Consider the following 8778-nt stretch of genomic DNA (forward strand, 5'->3'; position numbering starts at 1 on the left):
GACTAAAACACACCAAAGGTTCACACAAACTAATTCTAGCATCACATCATTTATAGCATGGTGATCTACTTGGTTTTCTTATTTAAGAGAAAAATAATTTCCTCTCATTACAATTATTGATTTGGTTTGTTATTTCCTCTCATTAAATCCTATTAAGATTTAATCTTCTCAAATAATACTAAGGTATGAAATATAGGTTGACCAAGGTCAACATTTCATATATCTTTATGTGGGAGCATAATTTAAATGAGGTGCTACACCTCATGCATTTTAAGAGTAGCATAGTAATGATTTAAAATCACTAAGTAATAGAATAAGAGATTCATTAGCCTAAGGTCATTACCTCTCATTGAATTACTTAGGATCACGATTTAAATGAAAGAGTAGCTCTCATACTATTTAAAGGATTTGAATTATAAGATTTAAATGCACTAGAAATGGCTCCATAGCCATTATTTTGATCTAGTCCATGATCATACAAACAACTTGGCTATCTTTTTGCATAATCAATTAGAGTACCTCAATTGTGATTTATGAGAGTTGGAATTAACTCAAAATCAGTTATGGTTGAATTTTAAATAAAGTTTCAATTTGTAAAAGTCCCTGCCTTGTCATTTTTATCATTTAAATTCTACTATGAATTTGGAGGTGTGACCTGTGGCATTGGTTAGATAATTTCATGGGCTTTCCAGAGATATAAAGTTTTCTAAATTTGGTGCAGTAGATTTGAAACTATTCAAACTTTACCAAAGCATCTGCAGGCTATTCAAACAATTCTAAAATCTGGATTTGAATTATTGGGCTTGGCGGGAAAGGAAAATGGGCCGCTGATACGCGTACAGCACGCGTCCGTTGGGAACCCCAAGAGGAACGTGTGATGCGTACAGCAGCAAGTTTTTCCCTCAGTAAGAAACCAAGGTTTATCGAACCAGTAGGAGCCAAGAAGCACGTTGAAGGTTGATGGCGGCGGAGTGTAGTGCGGCGCAACACCAGGGATTCCGGCGCCAACATGGAACCTGCACAACACAACCAAATTACTTTGCCCCAACGTGACAGTGAGGTTGTCAATCTCACCGGCTTGCTGTAACAAAGGATTAGATGTATAGTGTGGATGATGATGTTTGCAGAGAACAGTAAGAACGAGTATTGCAGTAGATTGTATTCGATGTAAAAGAATGGACCGGGGTCCACAGTTCACTAGTGGTGTCTCTCCCATAAGATATAGCATGTTGGGTGAACAAATTACAGTTGGGCAATTGACAAATAAAGATGGCATGACAATGCACATACATGTTATGATGAGTAGTGTGAGATTTAATTGGGCATTACGACAAAGTACATAGACCGCTATCCAGCATGCATCTATGCCTAAAAAGTCCACCTTCAGGTTATCATCCGAACCCCTTCCAGTATTAAGTTGCAAACAACAGACAATTGCATTAAGTATGGTGCGTAATGTAATCAACAAATACATCCTTAGACATAGCATTGATGTTTTATCCCTAGTGGCAACAACACATCCACAACCTTAAAACTTTCTCACATCGTCCTGCATTTAATGGAGGCATGAACCCACTATCGAGCATAAATACACCCTCTTGGAGTTACAAGTAACGACTTGGCCAGAGCCTCTACTAATAACGGAGAGCATGCAAGATCATAAACAACACATAGATGATAGCTTGATAATCAACATAACATAGCATTCTATATTCATCGGATCCCAACAAACGCAACATGTAGCATTACAAATAGATGACCTTGATCATGTTAGGCAGCTCACAAGATCCGACAATGATAGCACAATTAGGAGAAGATGACCATCTAGCTACTGCTATGGACCCATAGTCCAGGGGTGAACTACTCACACATCACTCCGGAGGCGATCATGGCGGTGAAGAGTCCTCCAGGAGATGATTCCCCTCTCCGGCAGGGTGCCGGAGGCGATCTCCTGAATCCCCCGAGATGGGATTGGCGGCGGCGGCGTCTCTGGAAGGTTTTCCGTATCGTGGCTCTCGGTACTGGAGTTATTATCGACGAAGGCTTATGTAGGCGGAAAGGTAGGTCAGGGGCGCCACGAGGGGCCCACATGCTAGGGCCACGCGGCCCCAGGCCTGGCCGCGCCGCCCTACTGTGTGGCCGCCTCATCGCCCCACTTAGTTTCCCTTTCGGACTTCTGGAAGCTTCGTGGAAAAATAAGATCCTGGGCGTTGATTTCGTCCAATTCCGAGAATATTTCGTTACTAGGATTTCTGAAACCAAAAACAGCAGAAAACAGCAACTGGCTCTTCGGCATCTTGTTAATAGGTTAGTGCCGGAAAATGCATAAATATGACATAAAGTATGTATAAAACATGTGTGTATTGTCATAAAACAAGCATGTAACATAAGAAATTATTGATACGTTGGAGACGTATCACCATCCCCAAGCTTAGTTCCTACTCGTCCCGAGTAGGTAAACGATAACAAAGATAATTTCTGAAGTGACATGCTATCATAATCTTGATCAATACTATTGTAAGCACATGTAATGAAGGCAGCGATTCGAAGCAATGGTAAAGACAATGAGTAAACAATTGATTCATATAGGAAAGACTTTTCATGAATAGTACTTTTAAGACAAGCATCAATAAGTCTTGCATAAGAGTTAACTCATAAAGCAATAAATCCAAAGTAAAGGCACTGAAGCAACACAAAGGAAGATTAAGTTTCAGAGGTTGCTTTCAACTTGTAACATGTATATCTCATGGATATTGTCAACATAAATTAATATAATAAGTGCAATAAGCAAGTATGTAGGAATCAATGCACAGTTAACACAAGTGTTTGCTTCTAAGATGGAAGGAAGTAGGTGTACTGACTCAACATAAAAGTAGAAGAATGGCCCTTCGAAGAGGGAAGCATTGATTGCTATATTTGTGCTAGAGCTTTTATTTTGAAAACAAGAAACAATTTTGTCAACGGTAGTAATAAAGCATATGCATTATGTAAATTATATCCTACAAGTTGCAAGCCTCATGCATAGATTACCAATAGTGTCCGCACCTTGTCCTAATTATCTTGGATTTTCATGGATTCACCGCAATACATATGTTTTAACCAAGTATCACAAAGGGGTACCTCTATGCCGCCTGTACAAAGGTCTAAGGAGAAAGCTCGCATTGGATTTCTCGCTTTTGATTATTCTCAACTTAGACATCCATACCGGGACAACATAGACAACAAATAATGGACTCCTCTTTAATGCATAAGCATTCAACAACAGATAATATTCTCATAAGAGATTGAGGATTGTTGTGCAAAACTGAAACTTCTACCATGGATCATGGCTTTAGTTAGCGGCCCAATGTTCTTCTCTAACAATATGCATACTCAAACCATTCAACTCATGATAAATCACCCTTACTTCAGTCAAGACGAACATGCATAGCAACTCACATGATATTCAACAAAGTGTTGATGGCGTCCCCAGGAACATGGTTATCGCTCAACAAGCAACTTAATAAGAAATAAGATACATAAGTACATATTCAATACCACAATAGTTTTTAGGCTATTTGTCCCATGAGCTATATATTGCAATGACAAAGGATAGAATTTTAAAGGTAGCACTCAAGAAATTTACTTTGGAATGGCGGAGAAATACCATGTAGTAGGTAGGTATGGTGGACACAAATGGCATAGTTTTTGGCTCAAGGATTTTGGATGCATGAGAGGTAATCCCTCTCAATACAAGGCTTAGGCTAGCAAGGTTGTTTGAAGCAAACACAAGTATGAACCGGTACAGCAAAACTCCATTATTAGTAGAGGCTCTGGCCAAGTTTTTGCTCTTAACTCCAAGAGGGAGTATTTATGCTCGATAGTGGGTTCATTCCTCCATTAAATCTGGGACAGTGACTGAAAGTTCTAAGGTTGTGGATGTGCTGTTGCCACTAGGGATAAAACATCGATGCTATGTCTAAGGATGTAGTTGTTGATTACATTATGCACCATACTTAATGCAATTGTCTGTTGTTTGCAACTTAATACTGGAAGGGGTTCGGATGATAACCTGAAGGTGGACTTTTTAGGCATAGATGCATGCTGGATAGCGGTCTATGTACTTTGTCGTAATGCCCAATTAAATCTCACTATACTCATCATATCATGTATGTGCATGGTCATGCCCTCTTTATTTGTCAATTGCCCAACTGTAATTTGTTTCACCCAACATGCTTATTCTTATCGGAGAGACGCCTCTAGTGAACTGTGGACCCCGGTCCATTCTTTTAATCGCATACAATCTACTGCAATACTTGTTCTACTGTTTTCTGCAAACAATTATCATCCACACTATACATCTAATCCTTTGTTACAGCAAGCCGGTGAGATTGACAACCTCACTGTCACGTTGGGGGAAAGTAATTTGGTTGTGTTGTGCAGGTTCCACGTTGGCGCCAGAATCCCTGGTGTTGCGCTGCACTACACTTCGCCGCCATCAACCTTCAACGTGCTTCTTGACTCCTACTGGTTCGATAAACCTTGGTTTCTAACTGAGGGAAACTTACTGCTGTACGCATCACACCTTCCACTTGGGGTTCCCAACGGTCGCGTGTTGTACGTGTGTCAGAGCCCATCATTAAGATGAAGGTCAATGATTTTGATTGTAATGCTTTATGTGATCTTGGTGCAAGTATTTCCGTTATGCCTAGGAAAATCTATAATATGCTTGACTTGCCACCATTGAAAAATTGTTATTTGGATGTTAATCTTGCTGATAATTCTACAAAAAAACCTTTGGGGAGGATTGATAATATTCGCATTACGGTTAACAATAACCTTGTCCCCATTGATTTTGTTGTCTTGGATATTGAATGCAATGCATCTTGTCCCATTATATTGGGAAGACCTTTTCTTCGAACTGTTGGTGCTATCATTGATATGAAGGAAGGTAATATTAAATATCAATTTCCTCTCAAGAAAGGTATGGAACACTTCCCTAGAAAGAGAATGAAGTTACCTTTTGATTCTATCATTAGAATAAATTATGATGTTGATGCTTCGTCTCTTGATGTTACTTGATACACACTTAAGGCGTTAAAGAAAAGCGCTTATGGGAGACAACCCATGATTTTACTTCTGCACTTTTGTTTTATATTTGAGTCTTGGAAGTTGTTACTACTGTAGCGACCTCTCCTTATCTTTATTTTATTGCATTGTTGTGCCAAGTAAAGTCTTTGATATTAAGGTTCATACTAGATTTGGATTACTGCGTAGAAACAGATTTCTTGCTGCCACGAATTTGAGCAGTAGTCTTTGTAGGTAACTCAGAAAAATCTACCAATTTACGTGAGTAATCCTCAGATATGTACGCAACTTTCATTAGATTTGAGCATTTTCATTTGAGCAAGTCTGGTGCACTTAAAAAATTCGTCTTTACGGACTGTTCTGTTTTGACAGATTCTGCCTTTTATTTCGCATTGCCTGTTTTGCTATGTTTGATGGATTTCTTTATTCCATTAACTTTCAGTAGCTTTGTGCAATATCAAGAAGTGTTAAGAATGATTATGTCACCTCTGAACATGTGAATTTTGATTATGCACTAACCCTCTAATGAGTTGTTTTGAGTTTGGTGTGGAGGAAGTTTTCAAGGATCAAGAGAGGAGGATGATACAATATGATCAAGGAGAGTGAAAGCTCTAAGCTTGGGGATGCCCCCGTGGTTCATCCCTGCATATTTCAAGAAGACTCAAGCATCTAAGCTTGGGGATGCCCAAGGCATCCCCTTCTTCATCGACAACATTATCAGGTTCCTCTAGTGAAACTATATTTTTATTCCATCACATCTTATGTGCTTTACTTGGAGCGTATGTTTGTTTTCGTTTTTGTTTTGTTTGAATAAGTTGGATCCTAGCATTCATTGTGTGGGAGAGAGACAAGCTCCGCTGTTGCATATGGACAAATATGTCCTTAGGCTTTACTCATAATGTTCATGGCGAAGGCTGAAACTGCTTCGTTAATTGTTATATGGTTGGAAACGGGAAATGCTACAAATAGTAATTGGTATAATGTCTTGAATAATTTGATACTTGGCAATTTTTGTGCTCATATGGATCATGTTTAAGCTCTTGCATCATATACTTTGCACCTATTAGTGAAGAAATACATAGAGCTTGCTAAAATTTGGTTTGCATGATTGGTCTCTCTATGGTCTAGATATTTTCTAGTAAGGGTTTGAGCAACAAGGAAGACAGTGTAGAGTCTTATAATGCTTGCAATATGTTCTTATGTGGAGAGCATGCAAGATCATAAACAACACATAGATAATAGATTGATAATCAACATTGCATAGTATTCTCTATTCATCGGATCCCAACAAACACAACATGTAGCATTACAGATAGATGATCTTGATCATGTTAGGCAGGTCACAAGATCCAACAATGAAGCACAATTAGGAGAAGACGACCATCTAGCTACTGCTATGGACCCATAGTCCAGGGGTGAACTACTCACTCATCACTCCGGAGACGACCATGGCGGTGAAGAGTCCTCCGGGAGATGATTCCCCTCTCCGGCAGGGTGCCGGAGGCGATCTCCTGAATCCCCCGAGATGGGATTGGCGGCGGTGGCGTCTCTGGAAGGTTTTCCGTATCGTGGCTCTCGGTACTGGGGGTTTCGCGACGAAGGCTTTAAGTAGGCGGAAGGGTAGGCCAAGAGGCGTCACGGGGGCCCCACACAGCAGGGCCGCGCGGGCCCCCTGTAGGCCACGCCGCCCTACTGTGGCGGCGCCCCATGGCCCCACTTCGTGACTCCCTCGGTCTTCTGGAAGCTTCGTGTGAAAATAGGCCTCTGGGCGTTGATTTCGTCCAATTCCGAGAATATTTCCTTACTAGGATTTCTGAAACCAAAAACAGCAGAAAACAGCAACTAGCTCTTCGGCATCTCGTTAATAGGTTAGTGCCGGAAAATGCATAAATATGACATAAAGTATGCATAAAACATGTAGGTATCATCAATAAAGTGGCATGGAACATAAGAAATTATCGATACGTTGGAGATGTATCAGCATCCCCAAGCTTAGTTCCTGCTCGTCCCGAGTAGGTAAACGATAACAAAGATACTTTCTGGAGTGACATGCCATCATCATCTTGATCATACTATTGTAAGCACATGTAATGAATGCAGCGATCCAAGACAATGGTAAATGTAATGAGTAAACAACTGAATCATATAGCAAAGACTTTTCATGAATAGTACTTTCAAGACAAGCATCAATAAGTCTTGCATAAGAGTTAACTCATAAAGCAATAAATTCAAAGTAAAGGCATTGAAGCAACACAAAGGAAGATTAAATTTCAGCGGTTGCTTTCAACTTGTAACATGTATATCTCATGGATATTGTCAACATAAAGTAATATAATAAGTGCAATATGCAAGTATGTAGGAATCAATGCACAGTTCACACAAGTGTTTGCTTCTTGAGATGGAGAGAAATAGGTGAACTGACTCAACATAAAAGTAAAAGAAAGGCCCTTCGCAGAGGTAAGCATTGATTGCTATATTTGTGCTAGAGCTTTGGTTTTGAAAACAAGAAACAATTTTGTCAACGGTAGTAATAAAGCATATGCATCATGTAAATTATATCCTACAAGTTGCAAGCCTCATGCATAGTATACTAATAGTGCTCGCACCATGTCCTAATTAGCTCGGATTACCTGGATTATCACCGCAATACATATGTTTTAACCAAGTGTCACAAAGGGGTACCTCTATGCCGCCTGTACAAAGGTCTAAGGAGAAAGCTCGCATTGGATTTCTCGCTTTTGATTATTCTCAACTTAGACATCCATACCGGGACAACATAGACAACAGATAATGGACTCCTCTTTAATGCTTAAGCATTCATCAATTATTAATTTTCTCATATGAGATTGAGGATATTTGTCCAAAACTGAAACTTCCACCATGGATCATGGCTTTAGTTAGCGGCCCAATGTTCTTCTCTAACAGTATGCATGCTCAAACCATTCAACTCATGGTAAATCGCCCTTACTTCAGACAAGACGAACATGCATAGCAACTCACATGATATTCAACAAAGAGTAGTTGATGGCGTCCCCAGGAACATGGTTATCGCCCAACAAGCAACTTAATAAGAGATAAAGTGCATAAGTACATATTCAATACCACAATAGTTTTTAGGCTATTTGTCACATGAGCTATATATTGTAAAGATGAAGAATGGAAATTTTAAAGGTAGCACTCAAGCAATTTACTTTGGAATGGCGGAGAAATACCATGTAGTAGGTAGGTATGGTGGACACAAGTGGCATGGTGTTTGGCTCAAGGATTTTGGTTGCATGAGAAGTATTCCCTCTCGATACAAGGTTTAGGCTAGCAAGGTTATTTGAAACAAACACAAGTATGAAGCGGTGCAGCAAAACTCATATAAAATACATATTGTAAACGTTATAAGACTCTACACCGTCTTCCTTGTTGTTCAAACTCTTACTAGAAATTATCTAGACCTTAGAGAGACCAATTATGCAAACCAAATTTTAGCAAGCTCTATGTATTTCTTCATTAATAGGTGCAAAGTATATGATGCAAGAGCTTAAACATGAGCACAACAATTGCCAAGTATCAAATTATCCAAGACATTTTACCAATTACTACATGTAGCATTTCCCGTTTCCAACCATATAACAATTTAACGAAGAAGATTCAACCTTCGCCATGAATATTATGAGTAAAGCTTAAGCACATATTTGTCCATATGCAACAGCGGAGCGTGTC

Source organism: Lolium perenne, chromosome 2, assembly GCF_019359855.2.
Source record: "Lolium perenne isolate Kyuss_39 chromosome 2, Kyuss_2.0, whole genome shotgun sequence".
NCBI classification, from domain to species: domain Eukaryota; kingdom Viridiplantae; phylum Streptophyta; class Magnoliopsida; order Poales; family Poaceae; genus Lolium; species Lolium perenne.